At 42.3% G+C, this 15240-nt stretch overlaps 1 protein-coding gene across 1 annotated transcript in view; it reads right to left on the reverse strand.

Moving 5' to 3' along the window:
* Positions 1-15240, reverse strand: part of XYLT1 (xylosyltransferase 1) — a 315294-nt gene that overhangs the window by 103282 nt on the left and 196772 nt on the right. The gene's annotated exons all lie outside the window — the stretch shown is intronic.

Here is a 15240-nt window from a genome sequence, read left to right on the forward strand (position 1 = left end):
AGTAAGGACATCTCTGAGTGCATCTGCAGATTGGGGACACAGAGAGCAGCTTGTATTAAATTTTGGCTCTTTTTTTCTTTTAAACAATTTTTAATGGGAACTGAGAACTCGTAAGAGGTGCCAGGTTGACTGCCCTAGGGATCAAACTCCTCTCTTCAGTCACAGAACAGGTTTCAGAAAGCATGAGCAGCAGCAATGCAAGCTTTCCTCATGCTGCCCTGCTTATGTGCCTCAGCCAGGGCCAGGAGGAAATATTCAAATGTTTTCGACCCTTAACTGAATCTAACTGAATCAAACCAAGCTCCATTGACTTCAGGGAAGCTATGCAGATTTGCATCAGCTGAGGATCTGTTGCAAAATCTTTTAAAGTTTGCTAATCTGTATCCAGGGCAACACAACAGTGACAAAGACAGAAAAGTACTAGGGAATTGATTATATTTGGAATATTATTTAGCCTTTGTTGCTAGAAATCAATATTAAAGCACAGCTACTACTTATGTGGCATAAGCTCCCCAACTAATGGGCCATGCCCTTGCTTGGAGTAAATCAGCGCAGTTCCATTGAAGTTGGAGGAACCGTGCCAGTTTGCACAAGCAATGGCCTAATTATGTTCTTGTATGCAACTGGTATGACCAAAATATCAAACAACTATAGCATGTGCACTGCTGTAATGCCATCTATAATAGCAGGCATAAATCAAAATGTTTAAAGGGTGACCTGCAAAATATGAGAAAATAAAATTGGGGTTTGAATTGCTCTTTGCTTCTTTCTGATGTAGAAGTGTGCCTGACAATATTTTTTTTTTTTTTTTAAATAAAAATTTTTTTTCCTGCTTGTTTTTATATGAGAATTTCTGGTTTTGCCTTGCCTGTTTTTTCCCCCAAGAATACTCTATGGAGAACTGAAAACTAGTAAGATTATGACAAGAAGTACTGAGTAATTGAAGAGCCAAAGGTAATTGCTTGTTCAGAACTTTTCAAATGCTTTGTTCTGTGTTTGGGTTTTTTTGTTAACCTCTATTCCACTCAAAAACCTCATATACAGTTTGGAAGAAAAATATCTTTGTTAAAGAGTCAACAGCCTTGCCTTCAATAAAATTCTCTCTCCATTTCCCTGCTCCCTTAGGGAAACCTCCAGCAAACAAGACAGGTAGAGCCTGATATTTCTAAGTTAAAAACAACAACAAAAAGCCCACACTACTTTTCAGACCTTCTTTATACACCTTAAATAAACTAAAAAAGGTACCACACCATTTTTTCCACTATCTATGTTGCCTTTAATATCAAAGAGCACTACATGCAGTATCAGTATCTTAAAAGTGCCTCAGCCCCATAAAGAAAAACATCAGGGTTTTCCAGGTCTATGAAATCGTAGCTGCCATTTTGGATTGTGTCCTCTGAGAAGCGAATCCATTTAGCTGTCTTTAAAGGTCTAAAAGTTTTGATTTTGATTGAAAATGCACATTTAATTATGGGCAATGCACTTCAACATGCACAAAGCTCAAATGTGTACTTCCTGTTAAAAGTAAAGCTTTTAAAACTTTGGAAGCAAAAAATTGTGGTGCAATCTAGTGTGATAATACTTCTATCGTTACTTTATATTTATACATAACCTTTCAGCCAAATAATTTAAAGCGCTTTATGCTCAGAGCATGTGTATAAGGTCAATAAAAATTCAGACAGAAGTAGCTGGAGCACGATAAAAACTACATCAACATGCTACTACTTTACAAAGATTAGTTAACTAAGCCTACCACCTCCACCTTTAGAGACAGGTAATTGTTATACCCATTTTACAGATTTACAGTATAGAGTCTTGCAAACACTGTAGTGTCCATTTCATTTTTAAAATATCTGTCAAAGTAATTATTAAAATAAAGTCCAGTCATGTTGATTTAAATTTGATTCAATGCAAGAGGCAGGGGAATTGATGATTGTCAAATCAAAAAAGAGAAAACTGACAGGAAAAGACACTTTATATTCAAGTTTTAAGATATACAATAGAGTTAACAATAAAGTAAACAATGGTCAATATGAGCCATCCGACTTGTGATGATTTTTAAAAGCTTGTTAATTTATTAAAGAAATGTGCAGACAAATTACATTTCTTTGCTTGATATTTATTTTTAATTTGTCCCCCTTAAAATGACAAACTGACTGCATGCACAGACATATGGTGTTACTGCAGGTTCTCTAAACAATTTGGTACCCTCGGCTGTGCTGAAATGTTAATTTTGTAATATCTTGTTGCAGCACTTCTTATCTAATGAATGCCAATAACTATCCCAAATGGAGCGCAGTAGCACACCTGAGAGAAGTGCCTATACAAACAACCCCCAGAGGGAATATTTTTCCCCTCTCAGTACCAGGAGCAGACCAGTATCACCAGAGGATTTGCTCTCACTATCCTGATGGGATCACGGAAGTCATACGTATTAGAATTAGTAATTCTCTGTAACTAGATTCCCAAAGACTTCAATTGGGGCTTTCAAAACACAAATACTGTATACAGCACATATTAAATAGACACTATGCTGTTTCCTGCATTTAAAGCACAGTCACAAAAGGCTAATAGAATGGGAAAATGGACACATCCTCAACGTGGCCTCCTGAGAAGATGTCTAACTGGTAATATCAGTGCCCACAATTCACTGCTTTTGCAAAAATGTGGATGCAATTATATGCTGGCTTGAAAGTGCACCCCTTTAAAAAAAGCCAGCACTAAAATTCTGACCCCTTAATTTTAAAAGGGACGCTATCAACTTAAAATTGCACTTCCACCACTAATAGTAAGAAAGACTGAATAAAACAATAACTGCATGACTAGAGCAAAAACAGAAAAAAAAATTCTCTCTTTTCCAGTTTGTTTATCTTGGATATTTGTGCACAGTCAGTTTCACTGTTTCCCCCACATAGTTAATCAGTTCCCCGTCTTGTTTGTTTCAGTCTTTAGCAAAACAAGAGGGGAAAGAAAATGATTTTAAAAGAGGAAAATAGGAAAATGTGATTGTAAAACCAGAAAAACTGCCTGGGGAATCAGGGACAATTGCAATTGATAAAACAATTTGACTCGGGTTTCTTTTAAACAACTGAACTTCAAGTTGATAGTGTCCCTTTAAATGTTCCTGTGGTGGATTCAAATGTTTTGACAATATTTTCATTTCATTTTTGGAATCTATTTTTCTACATTAGTGGCTTCTCAAGTAAAAGGAGAGGAAATTTTTTCAGTGACCTGGGCTTTTTTTTCCAATGTGGGGCTTCTTCTTGACAATATTATTTTAATGCACTTTAGAGTTAGCCACATGATGGTGTTGTGTTTTTGTTGTTGTCTTCTTTAATAAATTTGCTTTCATAGAAAACACCATAGTGTTTTTGGCAGATACTGAACACAAAATCCTCCAGAATATTAATCTGAATTTAGCCCCCTTTTCATCAGGTTTCTCCTACTGAATTCCTTCAATGTCTTTTTTTCCTCTCCCGCAATTTTCCTATTTTATCTTTTTACATTTTGTTTTTTTTATTTTGGTTCAGTTCTTTATAGTCTCATTTTCCACCTGCATACTATTATAGCTTCTTTAGTCTAATCTTTTTCTTGGCTGCCTAGAGTATCATAAAACTAAGTATGTTAAATTTTTCCATATGTCATAATACCAGCTACTTGTGGTGTAGCCTATCATATGCCTATTTTTAGTTTGTGGTTGATTAGCACCTTCTATTTAGCAGTCTGCCCAATGACACAGACCCAGTCTGGTTTTCAAATAAGATAAAATTGGGAAGACAGGTAAAATTGAGTATTTTCTTCTGATTATAAGACTCTAAAGATGCAGTCGGACTTGAAAATCAAGCGTGAATAGGCAGTGTTCTGTAAAACATATCAATATTAGGATGGCCCCACTATCTCAAAAACTGTTGCATTTTTATAGAACCCTTCATCCAAATTTATTCCAAACTAATTTACACATTTTACTGTCTCTATATTAGTCATTTTGCCTATCACACAGAAGTGCGTCCCCTTCTGGGGTGTTAGGATGCCAACAACAATGCAAGAGAGACATCAGCTGCTTTTCAATTAACAACATGCCATATGGTGGCAATAAAAAAAATCTAAAATGATTTTAAAGTGGCACTTGCATTTCATAGCTCCTTCAATACTATAATTATATTTCTGCAGGCCCACATGGATTAGAGATCACAGAGTAAGCCGGTGCAACTAGCCTTTGTCACCTGGCCATCCTTGAGTCAAACTAACATGCAGCTGCCAAGATGAGTTTCCTCTTCACTGTCCAGACAAAGTCATATCATTTTTTAAATCTCTACACTCACTTTCCCATTCTTGCCCATTCTGTTCAGTGGGCCTCCTTATGTGTGAAGCAATAACTCAACACTGTCTACATCACTTCCCTTATGTCCTCCTCTATCCTACCACCCCCCAGCACTTTTCACATCTCTGCTTCTTATCTTCCACCTACCTATACCTGGGGTGCAATGGGCCAAGCTGACACAGGAGATTTCCTACCTTCTTTCGTGCCACCCCCTTGATGCTTATAGTAGCCTCCCAATTAATGGGTATCGAGCTCCATCCCCCTGTCCTACAAGAAACCTTTATGAAGCAGTTTGGTTTCAATGAGCATATCCAATTCTGAGTATTGCATTATCCTGGTTTAGTCTCTTCCCACCTGTAGACTTCATGCTCTCATGGATTTATAACCATTTCCTCTATGTGCCATGTATACCAACACTCTATAAACAGTAATAATAGACCCTACAATGTTAATGTTACCAGGACTGGGTTATAAGCCAAAGGGGTAGAGTTATAAACCATAGTCATGCACTCTTGGAGAGATTCAGCAAACAGTCTCATCCATGCCAGGCCAGTTCAGCTGGTGAGTGGGGAACGAGAGCTAGGTTATGGTTCTACCCCTCTACACGGTGAAAGGAGTGGCTCTAGCCACGGAGGGTTCTTAAACGTCTCATAACTTCACAGTTTCATTATGTGCTGTGCACAGAGGTTGGGGGAGAGGCTCCTTGTAACATTTACCTCCTGGAGCACCTCCACATGACTGCAGTGCGGCCAAGATTTCACCTAAAGTGGTGGTGTTCACACTCTTAATAAAACCCATACTTACCAACGTATTAGCTGCTAATCAAAATGATTTTATTTTGCCGTTTTAAATTTAAAACAGATAGCTACATTTAGCACGAAGACCAAGTGACTGGCAACAACTGGCCTTTTAAAATGAAACCGTTAACAGCCCTTGAAGTTTCCTATCTGCATGTTTTGGCTCCATCTACAACATTTGTTTTTAGGAAAATACATACCTGGTTTGGCAAGTTACACACAAAATGTCAGCCCCAATGGAATGTCAAATGGCCTTTATAAATCCCAGAAAAATCAGCTCTCCTAATGGAAAGTCTGACCCTTAACAACAGCGGCATCAACAAGTGCCACAATACTTAATATAGAGCTATAATTTTAGCATCTCATTTGTAGAGTGAATAGGACTCAATATAGAACTCATCAATGTAACGCACATCCTTTACCTCTAATCTTTTACTTCAGCTGCTAATTACTGATGTTTTCAGATTTTTGTAAGAGCTAGAAACACAAACTGTTGGTACAGGATTTTACAATCCAGACTATTTCAAGGAACCGATTTTGTAAATCAATCCATCACTTTATACTCCTATATTTAGATTTTACTATTTATACAGTACATTATGTCTGTGTAAATATATCTGCTGCTGCCTACTTCTCCTGCGCACAGCTGCACATGTGTATTGATACCACAGATCGTAGAAGAGATATTTCTATGCAGATCTAGAGGCTGTTTACTGTTACTGCTCCACTAAATGAATAGTTGGATTTCTTATTACAGCTAGAATGCTAGTTATAACTCCGCTGAATGGACAGATTCTGCAAACCCTACTTAGGCTTTCCACTATAACTCCCCATTTTCAGTTTCTCATAATTTACACAACCTTTCATCCAGCTCTGGTCTTTGCCTAAAGATGATTTTCTACTTTTGGTGCAGCACAGCAAAAACAATTTACCCTTTTTCAAATGATAGGAGAGTGAAAAAAATATACCTTCCTTCGTTTAAAAACAAAATTGCTTTTAAAAACAGCTCTAATATTCAAATGCTTGGAGATAAAAGAGAAAAAAAAGTTGGCAGAGAAATAGGCCTCCAGGAGAAGTATCTTAAGAGTTTTCTGGTGAGAAGTTTTTCTGATGAGAAATAGCTGAGTTATGGAGGATTGATAATACAAAAGTGTATCTGTACTTACATGAAAATTTCCTTTCTTTGATTAATAAGGTCCACAGATCCATTAAGCAGGTACATCAGCCTGTTTGCAGCTTGGGGGCAAAACCAGACCTGTCAGTCACTAACAGCAGGGAAATGTCCGGCTCTCTGAAGTGCCCCTCTTTGAGAAGGCTTCCACAGCCAAGTTAAATCAAACCTATTTTCCTAAATACAGAGGCATTAACCATACTTTTAGGGGAAAAACACAATTTCTCCTACTACAGAGAATAGGAAATTCTTTCTACTGAAACATAAGAACATAAGAATGGCCATACTGGGTTAGACCAAAGGTCCATCCAGCCCAGTATCCTGTCTACCGACAGGGGCCAATGCCAGGTGCCCCAGAGGGAGTGAACCTAACAGGTAATGATCAAGTGATCTCTCTCCTGCCATCCATCTCCACCCTCTGACAAACAGAGGCTCGGGACACCATTCCTTACCCATCCTGGCTAACAGCCATTAATGGGCTTAACCTCCAGTTCTCTTTTAAACCCTGTGATAGCCTTCACAACTTCTTCAGGCAAGGAGTTCCACAGGTTGACACATCCAAATCTTTGAATGCCATCTCTATTCTGGATGATTTGTTTGTCTCCAGGGCGTGTAGGATGTGTGGACTTTATTACTCCAAAAAACAAAACAAAAAACCCTCCACCTTCATGTGAGCACATTTGCATATTCTTCTTTGTGCTAAGGTCCACAGATCTGTTCAATGGCATTTTCATAGCAGTTTCTCCAGAGTGGGAAGCAGTATCATCCGAAGAATTAAAAAAGAAGGATACCATATAGCCTCCATCTTCCCTTGGGCACTAAATAGTGGAGAAGAATTCTGCCAAAAAATGGCACTAGCTAAAGACTGGATGGCCAGTATGCAGAATGTATGTATTGATGGCCACACGGCTGCCTAGTAGATCTGAATGCAGGAGACAAGACTTCTCTGCTCTGAGATTGGCACTGCTCCTGCCCAAGCGCCATAGTCTCATCAAACAGAAAGAAAAAAGCAGTGTCACTGCAGCTCTCTCCTTGCTATCTTTTGTGCAGTCCTGGGGAGCCAGCTTTTCCAGTCCCGCCTGGCTCCCTTCCTGCCTGGGGAAAGGGAGCTGATCAACCCTATCCAGACTGGGCTGTGAGATGGGAAGCCGCATTGTCCTCACAGAGCCAGCCAGGCTCCCCAGTGAGACATTCAAAAAGGGGGTGAAGCAGGAGACAGCCCCTCCCTTTTGCCCCTAGCTTTTCTTGGCCTAGCTCTCCCCGCAACATCCGCAAGCGTACGGCAAATGCCTCAGAAAGGGGAAAAGGAGCTGAGCAGGTCAATCTCCACAAAAGGCCAATGCAGCCCTAGGACAAAGCTGGGAATTGGATGGACACGTTCTTGAACCAGATTGTTAGTCACTCATAAATGTGAAATAAAGTTTGGACTTTTCCTCAGAAAAGCTCTGGAACCGGGAGGACTGGCCAAAACGCCTGCTTCCTGGCATGGAGGCAGAAAAAACAAGGGAACTTCTGGGAGCCAGGGACTGCCCTGCTGCCAGTGACTGACAGGTCTTTTCCTGCCCCAAGCTGCAAGCAGCCTGAAGTACACAGTGTAATCACATCTCTGAACACTCTACACTTCTTTGGCTACAATATTTGTAGCTGTTTTCACCAACAACCTAAGTGAAGGAAAACTATAGAAACACACAGCACAACTGGCACAGAGCCCCCTCAAAGTGGGCATCTACAGAATCTGTATATCCGCGGCCCTTCCTCCTATCCCACCCGCTACTACTCATTTTGGAGCAGAGCTAGGCCCATGCATGGCTCCCAGGGAACGGAGAGCACCTTGAACTGGTGTAACAGATGACAAAAACCCAGCTGCAGTGAATGCAAGACTGACTTTACTTCCTGTTTGTACAGATTCTCGACCCCTTGTTCTATGGTCCCTACTAGCAGCTCTTAACCTTCACAACTAACAGCACGAACACATGGACTTTTCTCTGCCTGTGACTCTGTACAGAGTTCTGCTCATGCTGGGGCTGATCCTAACCCTGCGGAGCGCCTCTTGGGAGATAGGGTTGCCAGGCATCCGGTTATCGACTGAAACGCCTAGTCAAAAAGGGACCCTGGCAGCTCCGGTCGGCACTACCAACTGAGCTGTTAGAAGTCCAGTCGGCGGCGCAGCGGCGGCCCGGGGCTAAGGAAGGCTCCTTGCCTGCCCTAGCTCCGCGTGGCTCCCACAAGCGGCTGCCAGAAGTGGCCACCAGGTCCTGCAGCCCCTAGACCAGGGGTTCTCAAACTGGGGGTCGGGATCCTCAGGGGGTCGTGAGGTTATTACATGGGGCGGGGGGTCATGCGTTGTCAGCCTCCACCCCAAACCCTGCTTTTATAATGGTGTTAAATGTATTTTAAAGTGTTTTTAATTTATAAGGGGGGGGGTCACACTCAGAGGCTTGCTATGTGAAAGGGGTCACCAGTACAAAAGTTTGACAGCTAGGGAGGCTTCATGTGCTGCCCCTGCCCCGAGGGCTGGCTCCGCAGCTCCCATTGGCCGGGAACCATGACCAATGGGAGCTGCGGGGGGAGCGCCTGCCAGCGGGAGGGCAATGTGTGGCACTTCCCTGCCCACCCATGCGTCTAGGGGCTGCAGGGACCTAGTGGCTGCTTCCTGGGAGCCTTGGTAAGCGCCGCCGGGATGCTGCACCCCAAACCCCCTCCCACACTCCTACGCCCTGGTCCAGCCTGGAGTCCCCTCCGGTACCCAAATTACCTCCTAGAACCTGCACCCCCTCCTCCCCCCACACCCAACTTCCTGCCCCAGCCTGGAGCCCCGTCCTTCGCCCCAAATCCCTCATCCCTGGTTCCACCCCAGAGTCCACACCCCCAGCTGGAACCTGCACCCCTCCCGCACTCCGAACCCCTCAGCCCCAGCCCAGAGCCCCTTCCTGCACCCCAACCTCCTCAGATTTTACTTTAAAGTTGATGCCTCCTAGGCTTTTCTTCTCTGCTCTGGTGCTGAGTGAGGATAAAGTTTGAGAGTATACTGCTATTGATAAATGGATGTTCCATTCTTATAAAGTATCTCAGTAACACTGCTTCAATGTACTTTACTCTCAGACTCTTCCATAAACAATTTTCTGCAACTTCATATGATTAAGTAACCTATAAGCAAAAATTAATGCCCTGTGGGTGGGAAGCAGCAGGATATAATTTACAAAAACTCTGTGACTAGTCAATTTAACCTTAAGGAGAGAGATCTCAGTCAAATTCCTCCTTCCTGAGTGGAAGCCTTTACTTGTGGTAAAGGTGCTGCTGATGCTAACATTTTAAGTCTGCTTTAATCACTTTAGAGAGTGATGGAATAAACTTATGGCAGCATGGGAGCCTGAGTTACTGCCTTCCAGCAGGACAATTCATTTCCTGACATTACTTGTAAGTTCCTATTATTCCTTCAGGTTTACAATACCACCAGAGAAAGCCACCACAGTTATGGGTCTGGCTCTGACTGCAGTTCCATTATAACCTCAGATTTCCAGGGATTTCTATCCTACCTATAAAAGAGAAAAAGGGAAAAATTTGTTCCAGGTTCAAAGTTGGCACATGAGGTTTGAAAAGAAGATCAGGATTTATTTCTCTCTTCTCTCTCTCATTCTACAGAAATAAATCAATTTTCCATGACAGAAAACTAAAAAAAGAAAGGAAAATGGATATACTGTAATATGACTCTGTACATCTTGACTATGACTATGATGTAGTTTTGTTTCTAGTTTACTCACAATGTGTATGTGATTGCGTAGCATTTGGTGGAGGAGTGGTCTGAGTAATATTTTAAAAAACAACCTTATTATTTTGGAGTCTTATAGTCAGTCTCAAGCAATTATTGAAACCATTTGCATGTTTTACAAATCAGTGCCTAATTATCAGGACACTGGTGCACATAGAGATAGACACAGATACTGAATCTAATTTACTATGATAAATGTCTAGCCAGGCCAATAATCTTAAAAACAAACTTGCATTTCTGACAATTCTAATTATAAAAATAGTATCATTCCTGGGAAATGAATCTCAATTATTTACTTGTTTTGGTGGAGCGTGTTTAGTGAAGCATTCTTCCCCCCTTTCTCGGTGACTCATAAATAAATGAGAAACAGTTTAAAGTAACAATATATTAATTAATGCTGAATTAGAATGAATTTCCTATTAATACGACAATACCAATTAACAACCATTTAGTTCATCATGAACATTATTACAGTGAATACCAAATTACTTTAAAATGATCATCAGTTCATTTAAAGCAATACCCAGTGACATTACCAGACTCCAGAGAGATTATATCAAGCGGGTCTAACAATGGATGCAAAATGCTGGGGACATTCCTTGCAGTATCTTATTCCTCTGTGCCAACATTAAAAATATTTGGGATATAGCACCCTTTCTGTTCACCTCTTATCCCGTCATACTACATTTTGTATCCTTAGCCTTCCGGTCCTGACTACATTTGTTCTAAGTGAAGATTTTCAGTTCTGACAATTGCGTCAAGGCAGGTAAAGAATGGCAGAACACTGTTCATTAGAGTGACCATATTTTCCCAAAGGGAAAATGGCACACTGCACGGGGCTGGCAGGAGGTCTCCCGGCCTCCTTCCCACGCAGGGCCAGCCTGAGATCCCCCCATCTCCCCAACATGTGGGATCACCACGAGACCCACCATGCTGCCCGCCCATGCAGGGCCAGCCCAAGGCCCCGCTTTCATCCGCTACATGCAGAGCCGGACCAAAACCCTCTGCCACCTGCCCACACGGGGCTGGCCTGGCCCGAGCCTCTCTCCCTCCCTCATGTTCCTCCACAACCTGCTAGGGGTCACACCCTTCTTTTTTTGAAAACCTGCATTTGTCCAGTTTTCTCTTGCCAACTGATGATCAGGGCTTAACAAAAAAGGGACTGTCCCAGCCAAAACGGGACATATGGTCACCCTGCTGTTCACCCAACGAAATCAAACCAGTTACCTGAACTGTTAAATACAGCCCTGATGAAGAAACTCTCATTCCAGGGGAGAAGCAGGAAAGGCAATATGTGACTACAACAGGGTTCTTAAAAAGAAGAAGAAGAAGAAGAAAAAAAAGAACTAGATATGTTCATGGAGGATAGGTCCATCAGTTGCTATTAGCCAGGATCATCAGGGATGGTGTCCCTAGCCTCTGCTTGCCAGAAGCTGGGAATGGGTGACAGGGAAGGAATCACTTGATGATTACCTGTTCTGTTTATTCCCTCTGGGGCACCAGGCATTGGCCACTGTCGGAAGACAGGATACTGGACTAGATGGACCTTTGGTCTGACCCATACTCCTCGGGGAATTCTGCGCTACGGCGCATGCACAGAATTTATGTTCCCCACAGATTTCTTTGCTTCCGCACAGAAAAATGATTTTCTGACAGGGAAGCAAAGGGAAGTCACAAGAGTGATCATGCGACCCTCCGCAGCAGTACGTTTCGTGTGCCCGGAGCAGCTGGCAGAGAGGTAAATCACTGTGGGATAGGAGGTGGCACTGGGGAAAACCCGGCTGGTGGTTCTTCCCCTGCGCTGAGCTCAGCGGTTAGGCTAGGCTAGGCTGGGCTGGGGAAGATGGGACTACTTCTTCCCCTGCACAGTATCCAGGGCCAGGTCAGACCCACCTCCAGATTTCTCCCCTGGCTGCAGGAAGCTCTACAAACTCCCCAGTCCCCCAGGCTTCCTGCACCCATTGCTCCTCAGCTGCAGGGGGAGGGATCCCTTTACAGGGAGTTGCTCCTCCATCCGCCCAACCCCCATGCATCCAGAACCCCTCATACCCAGACCCTCCCACTGAGCCTTACTCCCCTAGACTGAGAACCCCGCTCGATAAGCCCCTCTTCCCCTGCACCTGGACCATGCCGACGAGCCACCCACACCCAGATCTCCACCCCACCGAGCCCCAACCAGCTGCACGTGGATACCTACCTCACTGAGCCCCAGTTCTCCAGCATCTGCCCTCCCTGAATGCTCCACATCCAGATCCTCCACCACCCTCACCTGGACCCCCTTGCAGAGTCCCATTACCATTGCACCCTGAACCCCCAAACAAGCCCCTGTGCATCCAGATCCCCTGTGCACCCAGATGCCCCACTGAGCCGCCCACACCCAGATTGGCCTCCACAGAACCCTCTCACATCACACCTGGATCCTCCCACCCCGAATAAGCCCCTCCATATTTGGATCCTGCCTTGCTGAGCCTGTCTGCCACACTTGGTGCACCTGGCATGGAGGGGCAGGGCCCTGGGGTGTTTCTGGGACAGGTCCAGTCTTTGCGCTGTGTCAGGGTTGGGTGCAGTCTCACTGCTGAGTCCATGTCCCAGGGAGGGGAGACGCACAGTGATCTCCCACCTCTGTGCAGCCAGTGGTATGTGCTCCCCAGTACCATGCTGGAGCCTCCATATTTATTTGACAAATAAAATCTGCAGAATTTTAAGGAATTTTAAAATATTGTGCACAGAATTTTTTGGGTGCAGAATGCCCTCAGGAGTAGACCCAGTATGGCTGTTCTTATGACTAGATCTGTCATTTCTTTGACAGGGTCAGTGAAGATAAAAGAGAATTTTCTCTTAAGGCCTGATGCTGTAAAGTGTGGACCTCCTCCTGAAATATGCTGAGTACCTTCAAGTCCAATTGACTACAATCTAGGTTGAGACACCTCTGAGTAGTGCTTTGCCTGCTTCTAATATGGTACCAAGCTTCCACTGCTGGCTTCAATATAGGGTGAGGGGGGCATTTACTGGAAAGAAGTCTCAGAGCCTCATGGGGAGTTGGGGAAGAGAGGGAAAAGAATTTAACAGGGTGAAGATTTGGTAATAGTTAAGAAATTGTAACTAACCTAAACCAGTTTAATCAGCAATTGCTGCTATGGATGCCTCTGTTGACGGTCCTAAACTGTGAATAACAAAAAGTTTTCAGCACAGGAGAGAAGAACTTTGTAAAGAAAATTAATGATGGAAACCACAATGGAAATTACGTGCACATCTTCAGCATGTTAGCTACTGTGAAGAATGGAGGCTTAGCCCTTGTGAAGTACTGAGCACCCTGTGGGAAGTCCCATCAGTCACCTATTTCAGTTAACATGCATGAAAGTTTAGGGTGCTCAGCACTTTGCTGAATGTGGTCAGTCCTTAACTCCCTGCAGGGGACTAGACTGTCTCACTGGTTGGGCAGTGAGAGGATGTCTCATATAAGAAGCACCTGTGCTTACGGATGGGTGATTGTTCCCTTTACTGTTTTGCATACTCTGCTGTCTCAAGAGATTCACAGAATTAGCATCTCTGCAGGGGACCTGTGATGACAATAAACAAAATATGAGACACAGGATGGGATTTTCAAAATCTCTCAGTGTTGGCCTATCTCTGCTCCTATTTAAGTTAAACTGGAGTTTTGCCAATGCCTTCAACAGCGGCATAGTTATACCATTGATAAGCAGTTTTGAAAATCCCACCCTTAATTCTTATGTAGCAGTGAACTGGTATGCTAGAGACATCAGTTGGCTATGGATAAATACTACAATATGAGTTAGTTTAAGCTAAAGCCAATATTTGAAGGGTTTTCCAAGAAAATAAATAAAATAAATTCTAGTTTGCTACATGGAGGTGTACATTTTTAGGAGTGGACACTTATAAATAATTATTTTTGAATATTTCTTATGACAAGGAATTTTGGCATGGTGTTAAGAGTTTCTGGGAAACTGACATTACCTTTGAGTAACCCAAAGAAACATTACACAAGCAAGAAAGGTTCAAAAGTGAAACCATTAAACTTCTGTAGCTATTTAGTTTGCATTATATATATATTTTTTGTTAGTAGTCACTGAAACCCACACTAGCAAAGCATGGGTCTTTGGCCTCTTCTAGTTGTATCCACATAAGAGGATAGCAGTCTACTATAGCTACCAGCTAGTGGAGTTACTCCTTTATCTCTAGTGGTTAGGATTCTGCTTCTAGCTCTTTACATCCCAGAATTCAGTTCAGCAGGCCTACGCAGGGTTGTTACTTCATTTCCATTGTAACTATTATTATTGACAACCTACAGCTTAATCATGCAGTGCCTTACTCAGCCAAAATTCCCATTGACTGATAATAAGGGCTAAAAAAGACTTTGGATTTAGCCACCGACTGTACAAATCACTTTATTTTCATTGGATTAGGTGTGTTAAATCAACTTGTTTTGTGCAATTTAAATACTTAAGGAAGTACATAATTTTGCACTGTTTATTTCATTTGTGCTATCTAGGTTTAGTACCTTTTGCTTGTTTAATAACATAGGAATTATTTTTATCATTGATTAATTCTTGTAGTTCAAAAACTTATTGCCATGTACACTACTTGAAAAGTACTATGAATAATTTTACATATCAGAAAAAAAAAACCAGGACTAATTTTCTTTTAGTATTATATTACTTGTCAGACAGAAATGGAATATAATTATGGTGTGATATTTCCAGCAGCAAATACATTCTATTGTACGCAATTAACATTGGTTCTTTTGGCAAGCTTTAAAAGATTACTCATATGGTATGCTGAGTTACAATAACACATGAATAATAAATATCACTATGCTACTTGAGCTAAATTACATTTTATCCCCACTGCTCAAGACTCATGATCAAAATGTATTAGATGGATGTTAATCCATCATTGGCTGGTTCAACACTACAAAGCTGAGTGTTCCTTTGGCGAAATGGTATGCTCAAATGGGAAAATGTGTGTATCTTTTAAAAAAAAAGACTAATCCTTGTGAATCGAAAGTCTCAATTCTACTTCCTAATACTGGTGATAGCAGTCATCCCAGAACTACTTAAAGAAAACTTTTAAAGCCATCAAAAAAAGTACTTATCATAGGACACAGAATTCAGCCTACCCCCTCTGCACTGTAAACAGAGATATTCTTTAGGTAGATGGGAAT

Source organism: Natator depressus, chromosome 10 (genome assembly GCF_965152275.1).
Source record: "Natator depressus isolate rNatDep1 chromosome 10, rNatDep2.hap1, whole genome shotgun sequence".
Lineage (NCBI taxonomy): Eukaryota > Metazoa > Chordata > Testudines > Cheloniidae > Natator > Natator depressus.